Below are 17553 nucleotides of genomic sequence, written 5' to 3' on the forward strand. Positions count from 1 at the left end.
AAGGAGGACCAAGAAGAGAAACCCAGTGTTGCGCTGGATGTGGCAAGTTTCGACCAAGTGCCCCCCAAAACGGTCTGTGATGCTGCAGCAGCTGATGAATGCTCTGTGTCTGCCAAGAACTCCCCAGGACCAGTTTCATGCCACGACTGAAGCCAGCCATCAGTGTGGGCATTGCCTTACAAGACTGGATTCCCCACAACACTTACGCTGTCTACCGCTTGCTCGTGCCCCTGGAGCCCCCCCAAGGACATGCCTTCCACATGGAGTGGGGCACCACAGAGGGGGAGCTGCTGAGGAACCCCATGCTCCGCGTAGAGCTGAAGTGCACCTGCGGGCAGGAACAGCTGGTGGAGGGCGCGCTGTGCTTCATCCACCACCCCAAGGAGGAGCTGATGGAAAATCAGGGTGCCAGCCTCCTAGGCACCCTCTGCACTGGCCCCTACCTGGACATGGAGGAAACCACCCGCTGGTTCCAGATATTGCTAAAAGCAGCCTGGCAGCGTTTGCCTAAGTCGGAACACTGCGGTCTGACAGTGCTGCCCTCCAGGCGCTCCTGCAAGGTCCGGCTGATGTCCGGTTCCAAAGCTGCCCTCCTGACTGAGATGATGTTTGGGTTGCAGCAGGATGACACGGACATCTTCCTGAGCATCAGGTAGGCAGAGGCCACTGTTGCCAGCAGCAGGACGCAGCCAGAGAGCTGTGCTATGGGAGAGGTTCAGTTCTTCATGCACAGGGCCAGTCCTCAAGACACTCCCCGGAGAGCTGGTGCTGCACAACGGAGCGCATCGGACACGCACAACACACTGCTCTGTTTGCAACGGCAATTGCTGCCGCACCTTTCCTCCACAGCAAAAGCGCACTGTGGGGCGCGGGGCCCGATGCAGCGGAAGGGACCGATGCAAGGAGCCTTGGTGAGGAGCTGGATGAGGCCACGCGAGAGTGCATGCAGCAGCACTTTTCATGAAGTTAAGCACGAAGAAACACCGTTGCGGTGGAACTTAGGTGGTGATGCAAGTGGAGGCAGACTGAGAAACACTATGCCTACGTGGCTGGGTTCGGACAAAATGGAAAAATGCCTTTTATTGTTTATATAAATTGTATATAAATATCTTCGATAGTACATGTGTCAGACCCTGACAGGCTTTCTGTGTCCTTCTTGTTTGCTATTTGCTGTTGCTGTAGGTGCCCGTATGCTACGGTTCTAAGTTCCGGTTCTTCACATCCTGTTTACATACCTGACAATTTGGGGCTGTCTGAAAGGTACACGGCTAAGTCTTTAAAGCAACTAACTCGTCTGCAGACCCACTACAGACCCCAGCAATCTTCATACAGGGCAGTGTGCTACAGCACAATTTTGTCATTCTGTTTACCTCCAGCATGTGGTGTGAGTGGGCACATGGCAGGAGATACTCCCTTTTTATCTTGGTGGTTTTCAAATAAGGAAAGAAAAAAAGAATTAAAAGCAACAGAAACCCACCCTTGGGCTGCATGTGGGAGGGCCAGGCCAGAAGGCAGCAGGTCTTGGGAGAGTCGGGCGGTGCTGGCTGTCCCCACAGCCACTTTGGATCATGGGAAGCATTAGGAAACTTTCACAACTGGCCCAGGCCAAGCCAGGAGAGAGGCCGGGAGGCAAAGTATGGACTTACAAGAGTGATTCTTTACTCGTGCGCATGAGGTGTCCCATTCAAACTGGGGCACCCCGAACACGGCTTTACACGAGGTTCTCAGACCTCAACATGATTTGACCAATCCCTCTTTAACTCAGAGATACTATTATTTTGCAAAGCAGCTGCAATTCTATGGCATCACGTGGCATCACGTCCCACCTGCCGCGTTCTTGATGTAAACGACCCTGGAGCTGGTCTCGCTACGGTTACTTATCGGTGCTGCCAGGCAACGGGGGGGTTTCACAGAGGTGTTAGAGGGGCTCGGAGGCAGGCATGGTAGTCTGCGATTGGGGCATTCAGAGCACGTGAGTAAGGGACAGGATCCAGGAGAAGTCCAGGAGGCCAAGTTGAGCCACCCACCCAGCCACCTGCATCAGAACCAGTGCCACCAGGAAAGCGCCTAAGTATTAGCAGCTGGAGCGTCTGTCCTGAGAGGCACCGAAGCACCTGTCTGCTGCCCAGACAGTTTCTCTAGAGAAGCTTGCTGCCCACCAGGAGTTCACAGTCGTGACGTCACCGACAGGCTGCCAAGCCTGCTGAAGCCTACAGGTTATCGTCCACTCCTACTATGCAATGTAAGGTCTAGTGATGCTGTGACGAGGCAGCTGAGGACCATCAAATCAAACTGTAGCCCCGCGGAGCAATGCTAAAAGAATCAGGAGCGCAGGTGGTGTTCTCCTCCATCCTCCCAGGCAGAGGAGGGGCTTCAGCAAGGAGGAGACATGCTGAATAGAAGAGTGCCTGGCTGCGTAGCTGGGGCTCAAGGTTTTGGCTTCCATCATCGTGGATCTACCCTTGAGAAGCTGCGTCTCTTGGGAGCTGGGGACATTCACCTGACCTCATACCGCAGGGCAGGAGAGGGCAGAATGCGGGACACCGAAACGGAAGGGAAATGCCTGCACAGCGGCCCTCTGACGAGAGCGGCAGCATCCTCCTCTCAGTGGTCTATCCCAGCGCAGCGGCCGCTGAAGACCACAGTGGCTGCAAAGATGATAGTCACCCTGCTTCCCCTTCACACTTTCACGGCCACGGTGGCAATGCCACACAGGCTCAGAAACTCCCTGGCAGCTGCGGCTGGGCAGGGACCAAGCGGGAGGCACCGCTGATGTGCCTCCACGTGTTCACTGGGGTCCGGCTGGAGAATCTGCCCGTGCCAGACACTCCCCAGGGAGCTGTTACCGCAGAAGTGAACATGCTGGACATGGAGAAGACGGTGCTCTCTCGGCAGCGGGAGTTGCCTGCTGGGAAACGTCCACCCGCACCCCGTCATGCCCCTTGGGAAACATCTCTTTGGAAGCAATGTCCTCTCGCAGTGGCACAGCAGCACAGAGATCCTGCCGTGGAGAGGCCCCGTCCCGCCACCAGGATATCGGGAGATATACCACCCCGCACCCGCTGCTGTCCCAAAGGCACCAAGAGCACACCCTCGACCACAAGCACAGTGGTCAGCACCAAGGGAGCCGCCTGGGTCAAAAGCTGTGAGCGTCTGACAAGCCTTTGACGCCATTTCCCACAGCATTCTGCTGAGAAACGAGCTGCTTATGGCTTGGACGGCTGCACTCTTTGCGGGGCCAAAAGCTGGCTGGGTGGCCAGGCCTAAGGAGTGGTAGCGAAAGGAGTTAAAACCAGCTGGTGGCCAGCCACAAGCGGTGTTCCCCAGGGCTCAGTCCGAGGGCCAGTTCTGTTTAATCTCTTTCTCGACGATCTGGACGGGGGCCTTGAGTGCTCCCTCAGTAAGTTTGCAGGCGACACCAAGCTGGGCAGGAGCGTTCATCTGCTTGAAGACAGAAAGGCTCTGCAGGGGGGTGTGGACAGGCTGGGTTGATGTCCAAAGCCAATTCCATGAGGTTCAACAAGGCTCAGTGCCAGGCCCTGCACTCGGGCCACAGCAACCCCACGCCACCCTACAGGCCTGGGGCAGAGTGGCTGGGAAGCTGCCTGGAGGAAAAGGACCTGGGGGTGTTGGTCAGCGGCCGGCTGCATATGAGCCAGCAGTGTGGCCAGGTGGCCAGGAAGGCCAAGAGCGCCCTGGCCTGTGTCAGAAATAGTGCGGCCAGCAGGGCTAGGGAATGATGGTCCCCCTGTGCTCGGCACTGCTGAGGCCGCACCTCGAGCAGCGCGATCAGTTTTGGGCCCCTCACTACAAGAAAAATACTGAGGTGCTGGAGCGCGTCCAAAGATGAGCAGCGGAGCTGGTGAAGGTTCTGGAGCTCAAGTCTGACAAGGAGCGGCTGAGGGAACTGGGGTGCTGAGCCTGGAGAAAAGGAGGCTGAGGGGAGACCTTAGCGCTCTCTGCAGCTGCCTGAAAGGAGGTTGTGGCGAGGTGCGTGTCGGTCTCTTGTCCCACGTAACAAGCGCTAGGACAAGAGGAAAAGGCCCCAGGTTGCACCAGGGGACGTTTAGATTGATACTGGGAAAGATTTCTTCACCAAAACGGTTGTCAAGCACTGGAGGAGGCTGCCCAGGGAAGTGGTGGAGGCACCATCCCTGGAGGTAGTTAAAAGACGCGCAGACGTGGCGCACCGCAGCATGGGTTATTGGTGGACTTGGCAGTGCTGGGTTTGCGGTTGGACTCGGTGATCTTAAAGGCCTTCTCCAACCTAAACGACTCTCTGATTCTATATGACAATACGTCCAAACTATAGCAGCGTGCGTATCACATGGCAAGCGGCTGTGAAGGAAATTAACTCTAGCCCAGCCTCAAGGAGTACACCAGGGCAGCTGTGAGCCGCTGAGGCGGGCTGGGGCCAAAGGCCGGGCTGGCCGGTGGCCGTGCCTGTGATGCGCTCTGGTGATGTCAGATGTCACAATGGGGACAGTTACCAGGGGCGCCAGCAGGCCTGGGATGTCAGATGTCACAATGGGGACAGTTACCAGGGGCGCCAGCAGGCCTGGGCCAGCCGTGAGTGCACACGTGGCGGGAGGCTGGGCTGGACGAGGGCTGGGGGAGAAAGGCTGGCCCCCGCGGGTGGGCTCTCACCCTGCCTTCTCATTTCAGCCTTGAATGCTTTGTCTGCCTCGGGAGTCCATGTTACGTTGATTTGGGTTGTGCTCAGCGGATCAGATAAAGGCTTTGCAGGTAGTCCATACTGATATAGCCATAGACGACACGAACCTGTCGTTCCTAGAAAGGTTCGTAGATCTCTCACCGTTTCCAGTCTGGGTGTCTGGCAGACAGCCTCCTTCCTTGTTCTTCCCAGGGAGCGTTGCCCAGCGGAGACTTCGTATCCCAGGTATGCCGCTTTTTCTTGCACCAGCTGTGCTTTCTGTTGGGAGACTCTATAGCCACTTAAACCCAAGAAGTTTACAAGAGAGATCGTCCGTTGTACACCTTCTTCTGTTTCGGTCGCTATTAATAAGTCATCTCCAGATTGTAGAAGAACGCCACCTCCCAGTGGCTGTTGCCATTGTTCCGATTCTTTGGCTAGTTGGTTACCAAACAAAGTGGGACTATTTTTAAATCCCTGTGGTAAAACCGTCCAGCTTAGCTGCACCTTTCTCCCTCTGTTGAGAGACTCCCATTCAAAAGCAAAAAGCTTTTGACTTTCCTGAGCTCGGGGTAGACAGAAAAAGGCATCTTTTAAGTCTAACACTGTAACCCAAATCAAGTGATCCTCAACTTTGTTAAAAGCGTATATGGGTTTGCTACTATGGGGTGCAAAGTTTTAGTTATTTCACCCTGCATCGAGGGCCCAGCCGCTGGCGGGAGCGCCTTGGGCAGGGCATGGGGACGCCCGGGTGCTGGGGCTGGGCGCAGGCCTTGCTGCCTCCCAGCTGGCTCACCCCCTCTCCTGCCTGCCCCCAGCTCCCTGCGGCTCCCACAGCCAGCTCCCTCCTGCCCAGCCCCACTGAAGCCCTTCTCTCTCTCCTCCTGCAGGCCATGGCTGCAACATTCTTCTATTGGTTGGTAGTAAGCCTCATCCAGCAACAACAGATGGTTGGTGATGAGCTGGATGATGCCACACATGAGCGCATGCAGCAGCGTGCCCAGCAGCTGAACCAGGAGACGTCTCGGCTGCTGCAGGAGCTGGAGCAGAAGAGCAGCTTTACCTGGGGAGCCCTGCTCTTGGCTGCCCAGCAGCTCTTCTGGTTACGGGCCATTGCTGCACCCCTGGTCCTGTGCTTTATGCTGTGGTGCTGTCCCAGCAAAAGCAGCCATCAGCCAGAGAGCAGCAGCAAGGAGGGCAGCTCCCAAAACAAGGCGTGTAAGGAGGACCAAGAAGAGAAACCCAGTGTTGCGCTGGATGTGGCAAGTTTCGACCAAGTGCCCCCCAAAACGGTCTGTGATGCTGCAGCAGCTGATGAATGCTCTGTGTCTGCCAAGAACTCCCCAGGACCAGTTTCGTGCCACGACTGAAGCCAGCCATCAGTGTGGGCATTGCCTTACAAGACTGGATTCCCCACAACACTCACGCTGTCTACCGCTTGCTCGTGCCCCTGGAGCCCCCCCAAGGACATGCCTTCCACATGGAGTGGGGCACCACAGAGGGGGAGCTGCTGAGGAACCCCATGCTCCGCGTAGAGCTGAAGTGCACCTGCGGGCAGGAACAGCTGGTGGAGGGCGCGCTGTGCTTCATCCACCACCCCAAGGAGGAGCTGATGGAAAATCAGGGTGCCAGCCTCCTAGGCACCCTCTGCACTGGCCCCTACCTGGACATGGAGGAAACCACCCGCTGGTTCCAGATATTGCTAAAAGCAGCCTGGCAGCGTTTGCCTAAGTCGGAACACTGCGGTCTGACAGTGCTGCCCTCCAGGCGCTCCTGCAAGGTCCGGCTGATGTCCGGTTCCAAAGCTGCCCTCCTGACTGAGATGATGTTTGGGTTGCAGCAGGATGACACGGACATCTTCCTGAGCATCAGGTAGGCAGAGGCCACTGTTGCCAGCAGCAGGACGCAGCCAGAGAGCTGTGCTATGGGAGAGGTTCAGTTCTTCATGCACAGGGCCAGTCCTCAAGACACTCCCCGCAGAGCTGGTGCTGCACAACGGAGCGCATCGGACACGCACAACACACTGCTCTGTTTGCAACGGCAATTGCTGCCGCACCTTTCCTCCACAGCAAAAGCGCACTGTGGGGCGCGGGGCCCGATGCAGCGGAAGGGACCGATGCAAGGAGCCTTGGTGAGGAGCTGGATGAGGCCACGCGAGAGTGCATGCAGCAGCACTTTTCATGAAGTTAAGCACGAAGAAACACCGTTGCGGTGGAACTTAGGTGGTGACGCAAGTGGAGGCAGACTGAGAAACACTATGCCTACGTGGCTGGGTTCGGACAAAATGGAAAAATGCCTTTTATTGTTTATATAAATTGTATATAAATATCTTCGATATTACATGTGTCAGACCCTGACAGGCTTTCTGTGTCCTTCTTGTTTGCTATTTGCTGTTGCTGTAGGTGCCCGTATGCTACGGTTCTAAGTTCCGGTTCTTCACATCCTGTTTACATACCTGACAATTTGGGGCTGTCTGAAAGGTACACGGCTAAGTCTTTAAAGCAACTAACTCGTCTGCAGACCCACTACAGACCCCAGCAATCTTCATACAGGGCAGTGTGCTACAGCACAATTTTGTCATTCTGTTTACCTCCAGCATGTGGTGTGAGTGGGCACATGGCAGGAGATACTCCCTTTTTATCTTGGTGGTTTTCAAATAAGGAAAGAAAAAAAGAATTAAAAGCAACAGAAACCCACCCTTGGGCTGCATGTGGGAGGGCCAGGCCAGAAGGCAGCAGGTCTTGGGAGAGTCGGGCGGTGCTGGCTGTCCCCACAGCCACTTTGGATCATGGGAAGCATTAGGAAACTTTCACAACTGGCCCAGGCCAAGCCAGGAGAGAGGCCGGGAGGCAAAGTATGGACTTACAAGAGTGATTCTTTACTCGTGCGCATGAGGTGTCCCATTCAAACTGGGGCACCCCGAACACGGCTTTACACGAGGTTCTCAGACCTCAACATGATTTGACCAATCCCTCTTTAACTCAGAGATACTATTATTTTGCAAAGCAGCTGCAATTCTATGGCATCACGTGGCATCACGTCCCACCTGCCGCGTTCTTGATGTAAACGACCCTGGAGCTGGTCTCGCTACGGTTACTTATCGGTGCTGCCAGGCAACGGGGGGGTTTCACAGAGGTGTTAGAGGGGCTCGGAGGCAGGCATGGTAGTCTGCGATTGGGGCATTCAGAGCACGTGAGTAAGGGACAGGATCCAGGAGAAGTCCAGGAGGCCAAGTTGAGCCACCCACCCAGCCACCTGCATCAGAACCAGTGCCACCAGGAAAGCGCCTAAGTATTAGCAGCTGGAGCGTCTGTCCTGAGAGGCACCGAAGCACCTGTCTGCTGCCCAGACAGTTTCTCTAGAGAAGCTTGCTGCCCACCAGGAGTTCACAGTCGTGACGTCACCGACAGGCTGCCAAGCCTGCTGAAGCCTACAGGTTATCGTCCACTCCTACTATGCAATGTAAGGTCTAGTGATGCTGTGACGAGGCAGCTGAGGACCATCAAATCAAACTGTAGCCCCGCGGAGCAATGCTAAAAGAATCAGGAGCGCAGGTGGTGTTCTCCTCCATCCTCCCAGGCAGAGGAGGGGCTTCAGCAAGGAGGAGACATGCTGAATAGAAGAGTGCCTGGCTGCGTAGCTGGGGCTCAAGGTTTTGGCTTCCATCATCGTGGATCTACCCTTGAGAAGCTGCGTCTCTTGGGAGCTGGGGACATTCACCTGACCTCATACCGCAGGGCAGGAGAGGGCAGAATGCGGGACACCGAAACGGAAGGGAAATGCCTGCACCGCGGCCCTCTGACGAGAGCGGCAGCATCCTCCATCCTCCTCTCAGTGGTCTATCCCAGCGCAGCGGCCGCTGAAGACCACAGTGGCTGCAAAGATGATAGTCACCCTGCTTCCCCTTCACACTTTCACGGCCACGGTGGCAATGCCACACGGGCTCAGAAACTCCCTGGCAGCTGCGGCTGGGCAGGGACCAAGCGGGAGGCACCGCTGATGTGCCTCCACGTGTTCACTGGGGTCCGGCTGGAGAATCTGCCCGTGCCAGACACTCCCCAGGGAGCTGGTACCGCAGAAGTGAACATGCTGGACATGGAGAAGACGGTGCTCTCTCGGCAGCGGGAGTTGCCTGCTGGGAAACGTCCACCCGCACCCCGTCATGCCCCTTGGGGAACATCTCTTTGGAAGCAATGTCCTCTCGCAGTGGCACAGCAGCACAGAGATCCTGCCGTGGAGAGGCCCCGTCCCGCCACCAGGATATCGGGAGATATACCACCCCGCACCCGCTGCTGTCCCAAAGGCACCAAGAGCACACCCTCGACCACAAGCACAGTGGTCAGCACCAAGGGAGCCGCCTGGGTCAAAAGCTGTGAGCGTCTGACAAGCCTTTGACGCCATTTCCCACAGCATTCTGCTGAGAAACGAGCTGCTTATGGCTTGGACGGCTGCACTCTTTGCGGGGCCAAAAGCTGGCTGGGTGGCCAGGCCTAAGGAGTGGTAGCGAACGGAGTTAAATCCAGCTGGTGGCCAGCCACAAGCGGTGTTCCCCAGGGCTCAGTCCCAGGGCCAGTTCTGTTTAATCTCTTTCTCGACGATCTGGACGGGGGCCTTGAGTGCTCCCTCAGTAAGTTTGCAGGCGACACCAAGCTGGGCAGGAGCGTTCATCTGCTTGAAGACAGAAAGGCTCTGCAGGGGGGTGTGGACAGGCTGGGTTGATGTCCAAAGCCAATTCCATGAGGTTCAACAAGGCTCAGTGCCAGGCCCTGCACTCGGGCCACAGCAACCCCACGCCACCCTACAGGCCTGGGGCAGAGTGGCTGGGAAGCTGCCTGGAGGAAAAGGACCTGGGGGTGTTGGTCAGCGGCCGGCTGCATATGAGCCAGCAGTGTGGCCAGGTGGCCAGGAAGGCCAAGAGCGCCCTGGCCTGTGTCAGAAATAGTGCGGCCAGCAGGGCTAGGGAATGATGGTCCCCCTGTGCTCGGCACTGCTGAGGCCGCACCTCGAGCAGCGCGATCAGTTTTGGGCCCCTCGCTACAAGAAAAATACTGAGGTGCTGGAGCGCGTCCAAAGATGAGCAGCGGAGCTGGTGAAGGTTCTGGAGCTCAAGTCTGACGAGGAGCGGCTGAGGGAACTGGGGTGTTGAGCCTGGAGAAAAGGAGGCTGAGGGGAGACCTTAGCGCTCTCTGCAGCTGCCTGAAAGGAGGTTGTGGCGAGGTGCGTGTCGGTCTCTTGTCCCACGTAACAAGCGCTAGGACAAGAGGAAAAGGCCCCAGGTTGCACCAGGGGACGTTTAGATTGATACTGGGAAAGATTTCTTCACCAAAACGGTTGTCAAGCACTGGAGGAGGCTGCCCAGGGAAGTGGTGGAGGCACCATCCCTGGAGGTAGTTAAAAGACGCACAGACGTGGCGCACCGCAGCATGGGTTATTGGTGGACTTGGCAGTGCTGGGTTTGCGGTTGGACTCGGTGATCTTAAAGGCCTTCTCCAACCTAAACGACTCTCTGATTCTATATGACAATACGTCCAAACTATAGCAGCGTGCGTATCACATGGCAAGCGGCTGTGAAGGAAATTAACTCTAGCCCAGCCTCAAGGAGTACACCAGGGCAGCTGTGAGCCGCTGAGGCGGGCTGGGGCCAAAGGCCGGGCTGGCCGGTGGCCGTGCCTGTGATGCGCTCTGGTGATGTCAGATGTCACAATGGGGACAGTTACCAGGGGCGCCAGCAGGCCTGGGATGTCAGATGTCACAATGGGGACAGTTACCAGGGGCGCCAGCAGGCCTGGGACGTCAGATGTCACAATGGGGACAGTTACCAGGGGCGCCAGCAGGCCTGGGCCAGCCGTGAGTGCACACGTGGCGGGAGGCTGGGCTGGACGAGGGCTGGGGGAGAAAGGCTGGCCCCCGCGGGTGGGCTCTCACCCTGCCTTCTCATTTCAGCCTTGAATGCTTTGTCTGCCTCGGGAGTCCATGTTACGTTGATTCGGGTTGTGCTCAGCGGATCAGATAAAGGCTTTGCAGGTAGTCCATACTGATATAGCCATAGACGACACGAACCTGTCGTTCCTAGAAAGGTTCGTAGATCTCTCACCGTTTCCAGTCTGGGTGTCTGGCAGACAGCCTCCTTCCTTGTTCTTCCCAGGGAGCGTTGCCCAGCGGAGACTTCGTATCCCAGGTATGCCGCTTTTTCTTGCACCAGCTGTGCTTTCTGTTGGGAGACTCTATAGCCACTTAAACCCAAGAAGTTTACAAGAGAGATCATCCGTTGTACACATTCTTCTTCTGTTTCGGTCGCTATTAATAAGTCATCTCCAGATTGTAGAAGAACGCCACCTCCCAGTGGCTGTTGCCATTGTTCCGATTCTTTGGCTAGTTGGTTACCAAACAAAGTGGGACTATTTTTAAATCCCTGTGGTAAAACCGTCCAGCTTAGCTGCACCTTTCTCCCTCTGTTGAGAGACTCCCATTCAAAAGCAAAAAGCTTTTGACTTTCCTGAGCTCAGGGTAGACAGAAAAAGGCATCTTTTAAGTCTAACACTGTAACCCAAATCAAGTGATCCTCAGCTTTGTTAAAAGCATATATGGGTTTCCTACTACGGGGTGCAAAGTTTTAGTTATTTCACCCTGCATCGAGGGCCCAGCCGCTGGCGGGAGCGCCTTGGGCAGGGCATGGGGACGCCCGGGTGCTGGGGCTGGGCGCAGGCCTTGCTGCCTCCCAGCTGGCTCACCCCCTCTCCTGCCTGCCCCCAGCTCCCTGCAGCTCCCACAGCCAGCTCCCTCCTGCCCAGCCCCACTGAAGCCCTTCTCTCTCTCCTCCTGCAGGCCATGGCTGCAACGTTCTTCTATTGGTTGGTAGTAAGCCTCATCCAGCAACAACAGATGGTTGGTGATGAGCTGGATGATGCCACACATGAGCGCATGCAGCAGCGTGCCCAGCAGCTGAACCAGGAGATGTCTCGGCTGCTGCAGGAGCTGGAGCAGAAGAGCAGCTTTACCTGGGGAGCCCTGCTCTTGGCTGCCCAGCAGCTCTTCTGGTTACGGGCCATTGCTGCACCCCTGGTCCTGTGCTTTATGCTGTGGTGCTGTCCCAGCAAAAGCAGCCATCAGCCAGAGAGCAGCAGCAAGGAGGGCAGCTCCCAAAACAAGGCGTGTAAGGAGGACCAAGAAGAGAAACCCAGTGTTGCGCTGGATGTGGCAAGTTTCGACCAAGTGCCCCCCAAAACGGTCTGTGATGCTGCAGCAGCTGATGAATGCTCTGTGTCTGCCAAGAACTCCCCAGGACCAGTTTCATGCCACGACTGAAGCCAGCCATCAGTGTGGGCATTGCCTTACAAGACTGGATTCCGCACAACACTTACGCTGTCTACCGCTTGCTCGTGCCCCTGGAGCCCCCCCAAGGACATGCCTTCCACATGGAGAGGGGCACCACAGAGGGGGAGCTGCTGAGGAACCCCATGCTCCGCGTAGAGCTGAAGTGCACCTGCGGGCAGGAACAGCTGGTGGAGGGCGCGCTGTGCTTCATCCACCACCCCAAGGAGGAGCTGATGGAAAATCAGGGTGCCAGCCTCCTAGGCACCCTCTGCACTGGCCCCTACCTGGACATGGAGGAAACCACCCGCTGGTTCCAGATATTGCTAAAAGCAGCCTGGCAGCGTTTGCCTAAGTCGGAACACTGCGGTCTGACAGTGCTGCCCTCCAGGCGCTCCTGCAAGGTCCGGCTGATGTCCGGTTCCAAAGCTGCCCTCCTGACTGAGATGATGTTTGGGTTGCAGCAGGATGACACGGACATCTTCCTGAGCATCAGGTAGGCAGAGGCCACTGTTGCCAGCAGCAGGACGCAGCCAGAGAGCTGTGCTATGGGAGAGGTTCAGTTCTTCATGCACAGGGCCAGTCCTCAAGACACTCCCCGCAGAGCTGGTGCTGCACAACGGAGCGCATCGGACACGCACAACACACTGCTCTGTTTGCAACGGCAATTGCTGCCGCACCTTTCCTCCACAGCAAAAGCGCACTGTGGGGCGCGGGGCCCGATGCAGCGGAAGGGACCGATGCAAGGAGCCTTGGTGAGGAGCTGGATGAGGCCACGCGAGAGTGCATGCAGCAGCACTTTTCATGAAGTTAAGCACGAAGAAACACCGTTGCGGTGGAACTTAGGTGGTGACGCAAGTGGAGGCAGACTGAGAAACACTATGCCTACGTGGCTGGGTTCGGACAAAATGGAAAAATGCCTTTTATTGTTTATATAAATTGTATATAAATATCTTCGATATTACATGTGTCAGACCCTGACAGGCTTTCTGTGTCCTTCTTGTTTGCTATTTGCTGTTGCTGTAGGTGCCCGTATGCTACGGTTCTAAGTTCCGGTTCTTCACATCCTGTTTACATACCTGACAATTTGGGGCTGTCTGAAAGGTACACGGCTAAGTCTTTAAAGCAACTAACTCGTCTGCAGACCCACTACAGACCCCAGCAATCTTCATACAGGGCAGTGTGCTACAGCACAATTTTGTCATTCTGTTTACCTCCAGCATGTGGTGTGAGTGGGCACATGGCAGGAGATACTCCCTTTTTATCTTGGTGGTTTTCAAATAAGGAAAGAAAAAAAGAATTAAAAGCAACAGAAACCCACCCTTGGGCTGCATGTGGGAGGGCCAGGCCAGAAGGCAGCAGGTCTTGGGAGAGTCGGGCGGTGCTGGCTGTCCCCACAGCCACTTTGGATCATGGGAAGCATTAGGAAACTTTCACAACTGGCCCAGGCCAAGCCAGGAGAGAGGCCGGGAGGCAAAGTATGGACTTACAAGAGTGATTCTTTACTCGTGCGCATGAGGTGTCCCATTCAAACTGGGGCACCCCGAACACGGCTTTACACGAGGTTCTCAGACCTCAACATGATTTGACCAATCCCTCTTTAACTCAGAGATACTATTATTTTGCAAAGCAGCTGCAATTCTATGGCATCACGTGGCATCACGTCCCACCTGCCGCGTTCTTGATGTAAACGACCCTGGAGCTGGTCTCGCTACGGTTACTTATCGGTGCTGCCAGGCAACGGGGGGGTTTCACAGAGGTGTTAGAGGGGCTCGGAGGCAGGCATGGTAGTCTGCGATTGGGGCATTCAGAGCACGTGAGTAAGGGACAGGATCCAGGAGAAGTCCAGGAGGCCAAGTTGAGCCACCCACCCAGCCACCTGCATCAGAACCAGTGCCACCAGGAAAGCGCCTAAGTATTAGCAGCTGGAGCGTCTGTCCTGAGAGGCACCGAAGCACCTGTCTGCTGCCCAGACAGTTTCTCTAGAGAAGCTTGCTGCCCACCAGGAGTTCACAGTCGTGACGTCACCGACAGGCTGCCAAGCCTGCTGAAGCCTACAGGTTATCGTCCACTCCTACTATGCAATGTAAGGTCTAGTGATGCTGTGACGAGGCAGCTGAGGACCATCAAATCAAACTGTAGCCCCGCGGAGCAATGCTAAAAGAATCAGGAGCGCAGGTGGTGTTCTCCTCCATCCTCCCAGGCAGAGGAGGGGCTTCAGCAAGGAGGAGACATGCTGAATAGAAGAGTGCCTGGCTGCGTAGCTGGGGCTCAAGGTTTTGGCTTCCATCATCGTGGATCTACCCTTGAGAAGCTGCGTCTCTTGGGAGCTGGGGACATTCACCTGACCTCATACCGCAGGGCAGGAGAGGGCAGAATGCGGGACACCGAAACGGAAGGGAAATGCCTGCACAGCGGCCCTCTGACGAGAGCGGCAGCATCCTCCATCCTCCTCTCAGTGGTCTATCCCAGCGCAGCGGCCGCTGAAGACCACAGTGGCTGCAAAGATGATAGTCACCCTGCTTCCCCTTCACACTTTCACGGCCACGGTGGCAATGCCACACAGGCTCAGAAACTCCCTGGCAGCTGCGGCTGGGCAGGGACCAAGCGGGAGGCACCGCTGATGTGCCTCCACGTGTTCACTGGGGTCCGGCTGGAGAATCTGCCCGTGCCAGACACTCCCCAGGGAGCTGGTACCGCAGAAGTGAACATGCTGGACATGGAGAAGACGGTGCTCTCTCGGCAGCGGGAGTTGCCTGCTGGGAAACGTCCACCCGCACCCCGTCATGCCCCTTGGGGAACATCTCTTTGGAAGCAATGTCCTCTCGCAGTGGCACAGCAGCACAGAGATCCTGCCGTGGAGAGGCCCCGTCCCGCCACCAGGATATCGGGAGATATACCACCCCGCACCCGCTGCTGTCCCAAAGGCACCAAGAGCACACCCTCGACCACAAGCACAGTGGTCAGCACCAAGGGAGCCGCCTGGGTCAAAAGCTGTGAGCGTCTGACAAGCCTTTGACGCCATTTCCCACAGCATTCTGCTGAGAAACGAGCTGCTTATGGCTTGGACGGCTGCACTCTTTGCGGGGCCAAAAGCTGGCTGGGTGGCCAGGCCTAAGGAGTGGTAGCGAACGGAGTTAAATCCAGCTGGTGGCCAGCCACAAGCGGTGTTCCCCAGGGCTCAGTCCCAGGGCCAGTTCTGTTTAATCTCTTTCTCGACGATCTGGACGGGGGCCTTGAGTGCTCCCTCAGTAAGTTTGCAGGCGACACCAAGCTGGGCAGGAGCGTTCATCTGCTTGAAGACAGGAAGGCTCTGCAGGGGGGTGTGGACAGGCTGGGTTGATGTCCAAAGCCAATTCCATGAGGTTCAACAAGGCTCAGTGCCAGGCCCTGCACTCGGGCCACAGCAACCCCACGCCACCCTACAGGCCTGGGGCAGAGTGGCTGGGAAGCTGCCTGGAGGAAAAGGACCTGGGGGTGTTGGTCAGCGGCCGGCTGCATATGAGCCAGCAGTGTGGCCAGGTGGCCAGGAAGGCCAAGAGCGCCCTGGCCTGTGTCAGAAATAGTGCGGCCAGCAGGGCTAGGGAATGATGGTCCCCCTGTGCTCGGCACTGCTGAGGCCGCACCTCGAGCAGCGCGATCAGTTTTGGGCCCCTCACTACAAGAAAAATACTGAGGTGCTGGAGCGCGTCCAAAGATGAGCAGCGGAGCTGGTGAAGGTTCTGGAGCTCAAGTCTGACGAGGAGCGGCTGAGGGAACTGGGGTGTTGAGCCTGGAGAAAAGGAGGCTGAAGGGAGACCTTAGCGCTCTCTGCAGCTGCCTGAAAGGAGGTTGTGGCGAGGTGCGTGTCGGTCTCTTGTCCCACGTAACAAGCGCTAGGACAAGAGGAAAAGGCCCCAGGTTGCACCAGGGGACGTTTAGATTGATACTGGGAAAGATTTCTTCACCAAAACGGTTGTCAAGCACTGGAGGAGGCTGCCCAGGGAAGTGGTGGAGGCACCATCCCTGGAGGTAGTTAAAAGACGCGCAGACGTGGCGCACCGCAGCATGGGTTATTGGTGGACTTGGCAGTGCTGGGTTTGCGGTTGGACTCGGTGATCTTAAAGGCCTTCTCCAACCTAAACGACTCTCTGATTCTATATGACAATACGTCCAAACTATAGCAGCGTGCGTATCACATGGCAAGCGGCTGTGAAGGAAATTAACTCTAGCCCAGCCTCAAGGAGTACACCAGGGCAGCTGTGAGCCGCTGAGGCGGGCTGGGGCCAAAGGCCGGGCTGGCCGGTGGCCGTGCCTGTGATGCGCTCTGGTGATGTCAGATGTCACAATGGGGACAGTTACCAGGGGCGCCAGCAGGCCTGGGATGTCAGATGTCACAATGGGGACAGTTACCAGGGGCGCCAGCAGGCCTGGGACGTCAGATGTCACAATGGGGACAGTTACCAGGGGCGCCAGCAGGCCTGGGCCAACCGTGAGTGCACACGTGGCGGGAGGCTGGGCTGGACGAGGGCTGGGGGAGAAAGGCTGGCCCCCGCGGGTGGGCTCTCACCCTGCCTTCTCATTTCAGCCTTGAATGCTTTGTCTGCCTCGGGAGTCCATGTTACGTTGATTCGGGTTGTGCTCAGCGGATCAGATAAAGGCTTTGCAGGTAGTCCATACTGATATAGCCATAGACGACACGAACCTGTCGTTCCTAGAAAGGTTCGTAGATCTCTCACCGTTTCCAGTCTGGGTGTCTGGCAGACAGCCTCCTTCCTTGTTCTTCCCAGGGAGCGTTGCCCAGCGGAGACTTCGTATCCCAGGTATGCCGCTTTTTCTTGCACCAGCTGTGCTTTCTGTTGGGAGACTCTATAGCCACTTAAACCCAAGAAGTTTACAAGAGAGATCATCCGTTGTACACATTCTTCTTCTGTTTCGGTCGCTATTAATAAGTCATCTCCAGATTGTAGAAGAACGCCACCTCCCAGTGGCTGTTGCCATTGTTCCGATTCTTTGGCTAGTTGGTTACCAAACAAAGTGGGACTATTTTTAAATCCCTGTGGTAAAACCGTCCAGCTTAGCTGCACCTTTCTCCCTCTGTTGAGAGACTCCCATTCAAAAGCAAAAAGCTTTTGACTTTCCTGAGCTCAGGGTAGACAGAAAAAGGCATCTTTTAAGTCTAACACTGTAACCCAAATCAAGTGATCCTCAGCTTTGTTAAAAGCATATATGGGTTTCCTACTACGGGGTGCAAAGTTTTAGTTATTTCACCCTGCATCGAGGGCCCAGCCGCTGGCGGGAGCGCCTTGGGCAGGGCATGGGGACGCCCGGGTGCTGGGGCTGGGCGCAGGCCTTGCTGCCTCCCAGCTGGCTCACCCCCTCTCCTGCCTGCCCCCAGCTCCCTGCAGCTCCCACAGCCAGCTCCCTCCTGCCCAGCCCCACTGAAGCCCTTCTCTCTCTCCTCCTGCAGGCCATGGCTGCAACGTTCTTCTATTGGTTGGTAGTAAGCCTCATCCAGCAACAACAGATGGTTGGTGATGAGCTGGATGATGCCACACATGAGCGCATGCAGCAGCGTGCCCAGCAGCTGAACCAGGAGATGTCTCGGC

Source organism: Falco peregrinus, chromosome 1, assembly GCF_023634155.1.
Source record: "Falco peregrinus isolate bFalPer1 chromosome 1, bFalPer1.pri, whole genome shotgun sequence".
NCBI lineage: Eukaryota > Metazoa > Chordata > Aves > Falconiformes > Falconidae > Falco > Falco peregrinus.